At 35.8% G+C, this 12994-nt stretch overlaps 2 long non-coding RNA genes across 2 annotated transcripts in view; one reads left to right on the top strand and one right to left on the bottom strand.

Moving 5' to 3' along the window:
• Positions 1-12994, bottom strand: part of LOC105480995 (uncharacterized) — a 575131-nt gene that overhangs the window by 370644 nt on the left and 191493 nt on the right. The gene's annotated exons all lie outside the window — the stretch shown is intronic.
• LOC105480994 (uncharacterized) lies at positions 5090-12641 on the top strand. The gene is made up of 3 exons (XR_011613079.1): positions 5090-5224; positions 5545-5637; positions 12505-12641. It is a non-coding gene; the product is annotated as an uncharacterized lncRNA (long non-coding RNA).

Genomic DNA, 12994 nt, shown 5'->3' with positions numbered 1-12994 from the left:
AATAGAAAGATCACATACTGAGATATGATAGGAGAGTAAGCAAAGGTATTCTAGCCTAGAGATTCCTGAATTTAATTCCTATCTTTGTCATGTATTTCCTGTATTACTTGGGTACTTTTACCTTTCCGAATCTTGGCTTCCTTAGCTAATAAAACCAACAAAACTGAAAAAAATAAGTAAAGTGGCCACTGAATTACCAAGAAAGGTGTCACTGGAAAACCTGAAAGAGGAAGTTTCATTATGATAATGGTTGAGGAAGGCAGAAAATTGAGTGCGAACATGGAAACAATGGATGTAGCCTCCTTGTTGGAAAATTCTACTCATGGAAGACAAGAGAGGAAATTGCAAGATCAAAGAAACTATTTTCTTAAATATGGAGCCCATATAAGGATAAACATGAACATTTTAAAACTAGGCAATGTGAAAATAATGAAGGCAGTAAAGAAAAGCATAACTACCAAATAATCATAGAACTGGGGAATGGTAAAATCCAAGGTCCAGGATTCCTCAGAGAAGAGAAAGATGGCATTTCATCTCAGTCTGTGAAATGAAGGTAAGAATAAAAGAGGAAGAAAGGAGGGAAGCAAACTATCTTAAAAATAGATGTCTCATTTTGTGAGGAGTACAAAACAAGATCTTTTTTCTCTGCTCCAGTCCAGTTTCTTTGGGGACTACATGTACTTAATGGTTTGCTGAAGGTTCACTCCCTGATTGCCCTTTCTCTAAAGAGAAAAAATAAATGAGTAAAATTAGGCTCTTGGGAAAACCCTAATGATGCATCAGAACTACACTTTAATGTTCCAATAATTAGCAGTAATTATTTCTGCATAGTTTTGGCCTGAGAATCCTGCCCTTCTGGTTGCCAGAGGCTGCAGCCTGAGTGTTACTTACACTGTTCTGTAGTGTAAATCACAGAGAACTTCTAGGTAAAGAATATATGTTTCACCTGCAGAAAGAAGTGTTACTATAATCATAGTGATGAAGCATCACTATAATGGCTATCCTCACCAGAGAGGCTATTAGGTATCAGTCAGTCTCATACTTTCAGGCTATTGCTTCTTTTCTATTTGGAACAATGATCAAGTATTTGTATCTATTTCTTCCTTTCTCATAATTACATTTCATTATGGTGCATGGAACTTTGAAGGGGGATTCATCAATTGGACTAAAACTGTCAAACTGATCTTATTAAAATTTTATCTTCTATTGCTATTCAGGAAAAAGTTTTCAATCTCCATTAATTTGTACTAAGTAATGCTATAGCCACCTGTTTCCTTTTCAAACTGGATTACCAGTGATAAACTGGTTTCCTTTATTTTCTTATAAGCCTGCTCACCCTTCCTCTAGATTATATTAAAGTTCTCTATAATTTTGATACGCACCTGATCTAGTGATGTGGAAATAAAAGATAAGCCAGACTTCATATTCCTGGAAGTTAAATGTCTAGTAAAACTCTTATGAGGGACTTTAAGATTGAAAGAATTTTAAGGCTTCACAAATAGGAGAACATAGAAGACAATCTCTGAACATATACATACATATGTCTCTTTGAGATGAGTTTAACGTTAAGTATCTCATGGCCAGTTTTAATGGAACTCATGAGAACAATAAAATCTCCCAAGCTACTAGCAGTCATATTCGCTTTTTTTTTTCTTTATTTCTTTTGTTTGTTATTTTGAAAGAAGAACCAAATGGAAACTTTTTCTAAATTTTTATTTTAGGTTTAGGTTAGTTTAACAAATGTGTACTCCTGCCCATTTGTTATATAGGTAAACTTGTGTCACCAGGGTTTCATGTACAGATTATTTCATCACCCAGGCACTAAACCTAGTACCCAATAGTAATTTTTTCTGCCCCTCTCCCTCCTCCCACCCTTCCATCTCTGGCAGGCTCCAGTGTCTGTTGTTTCCCTCTTTGTGTCCGTGTGTCAGTTGTGGATACATTCGTGCACTAAACATCACAAAGTAATTTGAACAGGGAAGATTTAATATAAATAATTATTAACTTTCTATAATAAATTAACTAAGAAGGGATAAAAGAAAAGCCCCAAATATTCTAGGCTATATACCCAAGGAAGGAACAAACTTAGAAGTGGAGGGAGGGGCTTCCTCCCCAGGGTGGGGATTCAGATTTCTTTGGAGAAGGCAATATTGCAGCCCATTGCATGACAGAGATTTCTGGGTTTTCCTGGGCCACAGTTTGTGCAAAGTTATCAGGTTAAGGATAAAAACAGAAACTCACCTGCTGGGGTGCCCACAAAATTTACCACAGAACTATACACTAGGGTTGCTGTTGAACTTCCAGCTAGGTCAGGCACTAGCTAGCCTTACCAGGGAGCTACCCGAGAGCTGCTTGCAGGAAACTCAACAAAAGGTCATCACTGGGAAGGCTCCAGGAAAGTAGATGGAGTGCCCTTGGAATTTGCCCTGTAGACGACAGCTGTGGTGCCCACACGAATTCAACCAGCAGCTGACATGCCACTGAACTTGCTTCTAGAAAGCCATGGGTATTATTTATGAAACTAATAAAACCAAAGCGATCTGCTGAATTCATCAAAAATGAGGTCCACTGTATGTCCCTACATGCCACCCTAGACCCACACAAGCAAGAAGCAGCACAGCACACAAGACGCAGGAAGAGAAGCCCCTTCCTCTTTCTAAGTCCCTCTAGAGCCCTTTACTGACAAGGTTAGCGCCATGCTAGCTGACAAGGAAAAAATGTTCCACTATCACAAACAGGGCAATGAAGGGTAGATTTGGAGCTAAGAGGCAATAAATTTATAACTGGGACAATTTCATACACCAGTACCCAAATGAACAAACTAGTCATACATTCACCTTCACTTACGGTGTCAAGATTCAACTATGTACTGTCTGAAAGAGTATAAGCCTCCTAGAGAATAATAATGTATACATTTCACAGCATTTAAATGAGACCATTTTCTGGAAGAACCATGACACTTAATTTACCATTAGGTAAAAGTAAAAGATGAAAATAATGCTCTTTTCACAACACAACTCTTAAAACATTTGTTGTCTTATACAATCAGCATATTAGACATCCTAAAGCATCACTATATATATCTACTCAAAAAAACAATATTCTAATTATCTGGCAAAAAATCAACATCTTCTGAACAGTTTTTGTGGGCCAGTAAGTCTATAGCTATTTACAAGTGTGCAATGAGGATTAACACCAGCGAAGTCTGGAATTCACCAGGACTGTTTCAACAAAGCACCTGCAAGGCACTGATCTTTGGCCATGAAACATACCAATTAAGAGTATTGCTTTATGGCCAGCTGCGGTGGCTCATGCCTGTAATCCCAGCACTTTGGGAGGCCGAGGCGGGTGGATCATGAGGTCAGGAGATCAAGACCATCCTAGCTAACATGGTGAAACCCCGTCTTTACTAAAAATACAAAAAATAAGCCGGGCATGTTGGTGGGCGCCTGTAGTCCCAGCTACTCGGGAGACTGAGGCAGGAGAAAGGCCTGAACTCGGGAGGCGGAGCTTGCAATGAGCTGAGATCACGCGACTGCACTCCAGCCTGGGCCACAAAGCGAGACTCCATCTCACAAAAAGTAAAAAATAAAAAAATAAATAAATATAAAAATAAAAAATAAAATAGTATTGCTTTTTAACCATGAGTTTATGGAGTTTCAGTGTCATTCATACTATTTTGTCAGCATTGTTTATTGGCTATAGACTGATGATTTAAACCTGATCTCGGTGAAACCCCTGGGGACCAGGGTAGAGAGATACGGTACTTTGATGCCAGAGGTAGTTAAGTAACAAGTAACAAGCTGATTAAGCAATTGACCAAGTGGCTGTGAGAAACTCTGGGCGAGACATTATTTTGGGCTCCCTGATTTCAAGGTGTTCTGTGCTCAGGTCTGCTTCCTGATCTGAGGGAAAATGTGTTCCTGATAGGGACCTTACAGAGGAAGAGCAATTGGAGTTTACATCTGGCCTTCCTGGACCCCTTGCCGGGAGATAGCCTTTGGCTGTCACGCATATCCTTATTTTAATAATGTTGCTATATTGTATCTTTTTTGGAAACAAACTGTAAATTTATAAGCATTGTCATTTTGGGTTCTAAGTGTTCCTTAGCAACTGAACCCTGTCTAACTGCCATTATTAGGGCAGCAAGCCTGGCTTAAAGTGTAGTAATTGCATGACCTCACGAGGTAAGTGGGAAGATGTTCCAAATGTAGAATAAGTTTCACCCCAGAGAGAACCACTTGAGAAACAGCTTTGTAAAGACTTTATTTTTAAGAGGCTCAGAAATTTCTTATTTGCCACCTCTCCTCCTATCTTGCTTGAAATTTCTCTAGATTTGACAACTATTCACAGAATCCTATATCCCATCTTGCTGCCTTTAATATTTCCAAGCCAGTAAGTTTTTGTCATTTTTATAATGAAATCTAAATGATGAAATGTGTTGGCTCTGGGCTGTGTTTTGTATTTGTCTGAAAAGCCAAGTATTGAGAACAGTTTGCAACAAATGACACAACATTTCTCATTTCAATTTTTCATGTAGCATAGGATAGTACCATCATTTTACCTTCTTGTTGAGATGCCCACTGGATTTGCCTGGTTTTTCTGAAGCACCATCCTCTCCCAATAAAACACATTAGTCCCTCCTGCATGGAAATATGTCTTTCATTTTGGAGTTGTTTCTTAAAGCTCTGCTTGTGAATGCTTAAATTATAATAAAGAGTAAAGTATTGGTCATTTTAAAATATATTGTTTTTTCATTAATATTCAAATAATATGTGTTTTCTTTAAAAAATAGAAATACAAACAGATTTTGTACAGGACTTGAATAATAATTATGTGTATATTTTTACCTGATTAATGTATTTGTAGTATTACTAATAATGTAGTAGTAATAACTTTTTACTAGTTATTGTAAGCTGGCCAAAGGCATGTTTTTAATTTATAAAATTTCCAAATATTAAATCCATAGGTTGAGACATAACATCAAGCCGCTCCACCTCACTTGCTGTTTCTGATATAATAACCTTGGGGAAGAGAGCAGTGAAATTCTAGCCCCACTTGGATGGAGAGCATCTAGCAGGAGAATAAACAAGATCAACGAAAGGAGAGTGGCCACAGCGTACAGTTTTCTTGTCCAGATGATGATTCGAGATGCAACTTAATGCCCCTCCACTGCCTTAATAAAATCAAACCAAGCAACCTAATATGGGGACCCAGAAGCAGCGTAAGTTCGACAAAGACAGTTAACATCACCTCCTTCTCCAACCACATCATATGCCTTTGGGATATGAAGGGTCAAATTAGGGTGGAAGCAACTGGGGCTATTTCTACTTTTTCCCATTTTTCCCTGGTAAACAGGCCCCCTTCCTTCTTTTCAATTTTAAAGCTATTTAATTTAGCTGAACCATGAGGGTGCAAGCTAGAAAACTGAAATAGGCTATCTATAAATTAAGCGAGCCCAGAAGCTATACCCAGCACATTTCAAACTGTTACTTTAAATGAAGTTCTTACTATAAAATATTTCTATTTTATTAAATTATAAAGGATGATGTCTACCTTGCAGAAAACGAACATATCCTGACACGGTTTACTAACTTAAAGTATATGGTAAAGTCGTCAAGACAGTCCTAATTATAGGTAAGTATAAAAGTTTGTGTAAAAATGCCTTCAAAATAATTGCAGAAATCTTTCATCCATAACTCCATCTTTGTTCAACAGAAATAGTCACTCAGGAAATAACCCTTCTCTATGAGTTTCCTGCAGCATTGCAGAAATACAAAGCTTAATTGACAGGATTGGCAGTCACTGAATATAGATATTCTTAGTAGAAGGCATTTCTTCAATTATCATATTTAGCTGGCTATCCTTTGTCACTGAGCATAGATGTAAAAAGAAAAACCGAGGGAAATTAGCAAACTGAAAAATTAGCTCTAACTTTGGATTGGACCAATCTGAGTGTAGATCCCAGCTTATATGTGTATGAGTAAGTTACTTGAGTCTTCTGAACTTCAGTTTTCTCAATTAAAAAAAATAAAAATAATATTGTGGTTAAAGAATTTAAGTGATGTCTAATATGGAACCCACAATATTGGGCATATTAAAATAATTGCTGATACCACTATGTTTATTAGTATTTTAGGCATATCTCTGCATTTTTGCCTCACCAGGCCTCAGTTTGCTCATATATCAAATGCCAGGTTGATTTAGAGGTATAATCATGGTTCTAGTCAGCATTGACATTCCTTGAATCAATGACATTTTTCTATTATTAAAACTCGATAAGACAGAGGTCATTTTTTTTTTTTTTTTTTTTTTTTTTTGCAAAAAACTGTGACTTCAGCTTTTCTGTGTTCTGTGAAGGCAGCGTTGGGGTACTGCTTCCCTGAGTTCACAGGGACGCTCCTTATTTCATCTCTTAGAATATCTCTAATTAAAAAGGCTGCAATGGTCAGTGTGACCGTAAAAGGCATTCACATTTAAGAATCATAGGGAAAAGATAAATATGCTCAATTATTCATCAAACATTAGTATTATGATGGCTTCAAAAGAGGATATTCACATTTTGTACATTTTTCTACAAAGTAATAAGATTTTAAATCACACAAATCATACTGGAGTGTATTAGGGTTGTAGATAAGCATGTAAAGGGCAAATAGTGGATTTATTACCATTAGAATTTCAAAACTAGTAAAAGTAATCAATAATGTTGGAGCAAATGCCTAAATATTTGGGTCGAGGAGACCTTAATAATTATTAAGTTCCCACCATATACCACACAAAAGGAAATTTCATGTGGATCAATGATTTAAATGCTTTTTAAAGGGGAAAAAAAGACTAAAAATAAAAAGAAGTATAATTTTAAGTTTTACAATGGGAAAGTCCTTCCTTAACATATTACCAAAATCAAATAATATAGAATAAGACTACCATATTTGACTACCATTATAAATAAAATTACTCTATAGTAGAAGTTACTCTCAAGAAAATTTAAAAGGCTAAATGACAAATTTTAAGAATATGTTTCAAGTACCAAACAAAAAGTCAGTATCATTGTGCAAAAGGTTGTCACAGCATTTGGAAGACATCACTTCCATGAACTCCTAGATATTCTAATTCAATGCTAAACCAAACCACTCCTATTTCCACACAGAATTTCTAAGGAACCCTTACACAAGGAACCAAAGAGAATTTAAAGCAAGCTACCATTTATTAACCCCTAACACTTATGCAAGTAATTAATAATCCAGCTGCACTAAATTCGATTTAGAACACAAGCTCTGGTCTCAGGGTCTCATCAGAGCCTCTTACTCTTCCTATCCTCACCTTTTTGTTTTTATTTTTATTTTTATTTTTATTTTTTTGAGAAGGAGTTTTGCTCTTGTTGTCCAGGCTGGAGTGCAATGGCATGATCTTGGCTCAATGCAACCTCTGCCTCCTGTGTTCAAGCAATTCTCCTGCCTCAGCCTCCCAAGCAGCTGGAATTACAGGCATGCACCACCACGCCTGGCTAATTTTGTATTTTTAGTAGAAATGGGGTTTCTCCATGTTGGACAGGTTTGTCTCGAACTCCCTACCTCAAGTGATCTGCACTCCTCATCCTCCTAACGTGCTGGGATTACAGGTGCGAGCCACCACTCCCAGTTCCTATCCTCACCTTTTAACACCACCTCCCTTCCTACATAAATTATGAAGCACATTCTCAGGAATTACTACATAGAAGCAGCAACCAAACTTTAATAGTATCCCTAACTTGGTTGATCAATTCTCCTACGTGGAATTCAAGCAGAAGTGGCAACAAAATTGACTATCTTGGCCTCAGTGTCTAAAACTAAGAGTTTTAAAAAGAGAAGGGAGCATGGGTCTCTATGCTTGCAAGACAAGCATAATCTTACCAATGATTCATTGTAGTCTGATGAATGACAAACTCTGAGTAGATATATTAAGAAATGTTTCTCCCTTGGAGAGGAATGGGTGACAAAAATAGACAACACTAGTATTTAGTAAGACATGATAATGCCCTGTAGTATGAGAAGTACTAAGCTTAAATCCAAGAATCTATTTTGAGAAATATGTAGACACTTCTGTTCTTGCGAAATTCTGAGGCTACTCTTAATCAGAAAGTCTAGTTATTTTAGAAACTAGCCCCAGAACTAGAAGCCTGCATCAACTATGATTACCCATGTGACCACGAATGTATACTTTAAATCATTAAGCTCACCTGTTAAGTTGAAATAATACTTACCTCTTTGGGTTTTTAGCAAGCATTAAATGAGATGCACAAAGAAAACTATTTTATGCTACCTTACACAATAGTGTTTCTCACAGAGAAATAATCCAAATTCTAGGTTGGCGCTTAGTCCAGTGCCTAGCACATAGTTAAAAAACAATAAATGTTGCATATCTTAGTCCTCTACCATTCTTAAGAAAATATCAATTTCTCAGCAATATATTTTAATTACCACAGCATTAGCCAAACCATTATATTAAGTTGCACACTACCCAAAGTCCAAAGCTAATACTAACACATCCCTGCAGGCTACTGGACAGACACCAAAGTCTTCTTGGAGAAAACCGGATTGCCTGGCTTTCTTTAGAGAAGCTACGTTTTCAAATAATTCAAACTGCACACACCATAAGAATTGCCCCTGTCTTCTATTTCCTATACAGATGTTAAACAGGATGATATGATTACATTTAATTTAACTTGTAGGTGTTACTTACGTGGAACAAAAATGTAAGTCTCTGCAGCTTCAGTCGGCCTTGCTATGTAATATTTGCTCTCATTGGCTAAGGCTTTGGCAGCAAGAGGTGTATAAAGGGTGTAAGTCTAGCTTAGCCAATTTATCCACCCATATTTCACTACCAGGCATGGGCAAAACTACACAAAACCATTGTCCAAAGTCACCTTACAAGTTTCCCTGTGCTACTGAGATTTCTAATATGTTATTTAAGAAAAACTGCTTTGGTGGCATATTTAAATATATTTTTATGTCCAAACTTTGATCTTAGTTACAGCTAAACCATGGACTTGATGAACCCTGGTAGAACAAAGAGAAGAAGTCATTCTCTGTTATAACTCATATTATACTGCATGCTCACAAGTAACCAAAAAATATGGTGGCTCCTTTATTTAATATGTGACTGCACATCTGAGTCAAATGAGAAATACAGCAATCCCCCACACCGCAATAAGGGCTAACCATGTTTTATTACATGGACATAGTGCTATTTTTATCTAAAAGGAATATAAAGATGGCTAATTCACATAGGTTGCTGGGCTTTAATATTTCATTTCTTTTTAGTTACTACAGAAGCTGAAAATCTGAAAAGTCGAACTGTCAGTAAAGCAACACATTCTTTTCTTCTTCTATCATAACTATTTTATACTAAATGCATCTCACGTAGCAATGCTCTTTTTTTCCCCCTGAGAATCTGGCAGCAGCCACAAAACTTAGCCTTACCAATGTCTGTGGGTGTCTCCAAGCAGCAGTCAAGTCCTCTGAGAGAATAGTAAAGTCACTGATATGTTCCAGAAACTCAGTCTAGCAGCTCATCAAAAATTTGGCAGAAAGAAAATTAATTTTTGAAATCTTTAAAGACTTTCTTTAAATTCAATTTTTAAAGACCAAAAGGGAAATCATCTTTTTAAAATCTCATATAAATGAGTTCCATGGTCCATTAAAATCTCTTGCTGTTATACGATTTTTAATAGTGAAATACATTGCTTATGAATACATTTCCACTCTTTAGGTCCCTTAAATAAAAAAGCAGTAAAGAATGAAGTAGGAAAAGGGAACTATTATAACATTTGTCAGGTACTGATGCTTTGCCAGGAAGATCATAGTTCATTATATACATTATTTCTTTCACTCTTCACCACAATCTTGAAAAATATGGAGGCAGTAGAGTATAGTGGTTAGGAATCAAGATTTAGAATCAGCTTCACTTGGGTTCATATTCATTCACTAGCCAAGTGACAGTCAAATTACTTAGCTTCTCTGAGTCTCAGTTTCCTCCTTAGCAAATGGCATTGAAAATACGTCAAAATGCTGTTTTGAGTACTGAAATAGATCATGATAATGAAATTCTTAGCAAAGTGATATGCGCATAGCAAATATTCAATATATGGGAGCAAAATTAAAAGTCAGTACTATTGTTCATTTTACAGAATCAAAAAGCGGGGCGCAGAAGTGAAGTAACTTGTCCACACCACAACGGTAGATAGTAATGAGGCTATAGTTTAATTTTCATCTCTGAAGCCTCCAAAGTCCGTAGTCTTCAATTACAGGATTCCTCTAAGAATCATTACACCAATTTTTGACATGAAAAATCAAAAGAAATGTCTTAATTCTATTTGAGAAAAGGCTGTGCAATTGTTATGTCTAAGGTAAATTACGCAGGTATGTACTGTCCTTACCATCCATATTTCACAGGAATAATTGGAGTCTTTCATGAAGAGAAGGGGAGGTGATAGATGAATGAAATTGAAATGTCATATAGTAGAATTTTTTTTTAAAAAGTCCACCTAAATGTCACAGGCGCTGTGAGCAGATAGTTTCCCTTAGAAGGAATATGGACAGGTCAAAACCGTGACTGTTGTATTTAGTTCACAGATGCCTAGAGGTTAATGACTTACCCATGGTCATGAAGCTGTTAAGTGTTAAAACGAGGATTTAAAAGGTGTAATGTATCTTGCATTCAAAGATACAGGTTTATTTTTTACAGTGACAGGTAAAATTCTATGTATTTACTGTGTACAATGTGGTGTATTGAAGTATAGATACATTGTAGAATGGCTAAATCTAGCTAATTAACATATGCATTACCACACATAGTTATCGTTTCTGTGGTGAGAATATTTCCCTTTTCTCCACATCTTCACCAACACTTGTGATCTTTCATCTTTTTGATAAAAGCCATTATAACTGGCAGGTGGTGATAGCTTATGATGGTTTTGATTTGCATTTCTCTGATGATTAGTGATGTGAATATTTTTGTATACTTGGGGACCATCTGTATGTCTTCTTTTGAGGAATGTCTATTCGTGTGCTTTGCCCATATTTTAATCAAGTTATTTGTCTTGCTATTGAGTTGAGTTTCTTACATACTTTGGGTATTAACCCCTCACCAAATACACAGTTTGCAAATATTTTCTCCTGTTCTGTAGGTTGTCTCTTCACTCTGTTGTTTTCTTTGTTGTTCAAAAGCTTCTTAGTTTGACATAATCCCATTAGTCTACTTCTGCGTTTGTTGCTTATTAAACTACAGGTTTAAAATAATGTAGCTACACTCCTACAGTCTTGTTTGGAACTACAGTAAAAAATATATTTATCCATATGTAAAAAAATCCATTAAAGAAAATCTATGTATTTTTATAAGATATAATTCTAGTGGCATTCTAGCCCAGACTGTTTTGAAACATGTCAAATTAATGACTGTAGTCAAAATAGAAAAGAAGATTTTCTTTTTTATTTACAATGATACAGTTCAGATAGCAGTGGCTGTAATTCCCTGGATCCCAGATCATATTGTAATATTTCATATTTCTTGCCTGTGAACATGGAAGAGCCATTGCTTGGAATATCTTCTATCCTTCCCTCTTTACCCGGCTGGCAACCGACTGTGACCATTTTAAGCCTCAGTTCAGATATAGCTTCTTCCAGAAAAATTTCCCCGGGCAACATCCCTGCATTACTAATTATTCTATTTTCTGGGAAATATCTTGTTTCTTGTACAACTTTACGTTGCAGTTACCATACAGTAGAATAATTTATTACTGTGTCTGTCTTCCATGCTAGACTAGGAACTTATTAAGCACAGGTACCATGTCTTAGTCATTTTGAGCACCACATTTAGAAGTACCTAGGCACACAGGAGGTGACCGGTAATTTTATGAATTGAATTATACAGAAACTACAAAATTAACATTTTATTTAGGATTAATTAAAAATATATAATTCCTTGATGAAATTATAAAATATTGATATTGTGACATTATGAGGTATGAATTATGAAATATTCATTAGTGTTCACATTCAGATATTCCTAATGAGATATAGATTGTGAGATATAAATTATGAGATAATTATGATATAATAGAATCAATATAAATTTATTAATACCTTCTTGTCTTTTATAGTGATTATATCTTAAGTTTTCAGGAAGGTATATAGATGCAGTTTATCTAGTTACAATTTTCACTTTACATTTGAATCCTTATGTTTAAAATTAGCCATTTACAAATTAAAATATAGGTGACAATTTGCAAATCAGGGATGCAGATCTTCGTGCAGTTGAAAATTCGCATGTGGCTTGACTCTCCAAAAACTTAACTACTAAGTTTTCGTACTTAACTACTAAGTCAACTACTGTTGACTGGAAGCCTTACACTAATAGCATAAATAGTTAACACATATTTTGTATATTATTGTATTTTATACTCTATTCTTATTATATTTTATATTCCATTCTTTATTCCACACCTTTATGAAGCCAGAAAAAAAGAAAAAAAGAAAATATTCAGAAAATCAAAAGGAAGAGAAAATACATTTACTACTTATTAAGCTGAAGTGAATCATCATAAAGGTCATCCTCCTCCTCGTATTTATATTGAGAAGACTGAGGAGGAAGAGGAAGAGAAGAGGTTGGTCCTTCTGTCTCAGGGCTCTGAGCAGAGGCAGAAGAAAATCTGCATATAAGAGAGCTTGGCCCAGGTGTGATGGTGTCCCCCTGTAATCCCAGCTACTTGGCTGAGACAAGAAAAACACTTAAACCTGGGAGGTGGAGGTTGTAGTGAGCTGAGATCATGCCACTGCATTCCAGCCTGGGTGACAGAGCAAGATCCTGTATCAAAAAAAAAAAAAAGAAAGAAAGAAAGAAAAAGGAAGAAAAAAGAAGAAAGAGTGCACCTGCACAGTTCAAACCTGATTTGTTCAAGGGATAACTATTATAATAAAGAATTTAATATTTTAAATATTTTGAATCCATTCATATT

This window comes from Macaca nemestrina, chromosome 14 (assembly GCF_043159975.1).
Source record: "Macaca nemestrina isolate mMacNem1 chromosome 14, mMacNem.hap1, whole genome shotgun sequence".
Taxonomy (NCBI): domain Eukaryota; kingdom Metazoa; phylum Chordata; class Mammalia; order Primates; family Cercopithecidae; genus Macaca; species Macaca nemestrina.
The sequence above is the reverse complement of the archived record's forward strand: the minus strand, read 5'-3'. Positions and strand labels throughout refer to the sequence as shown.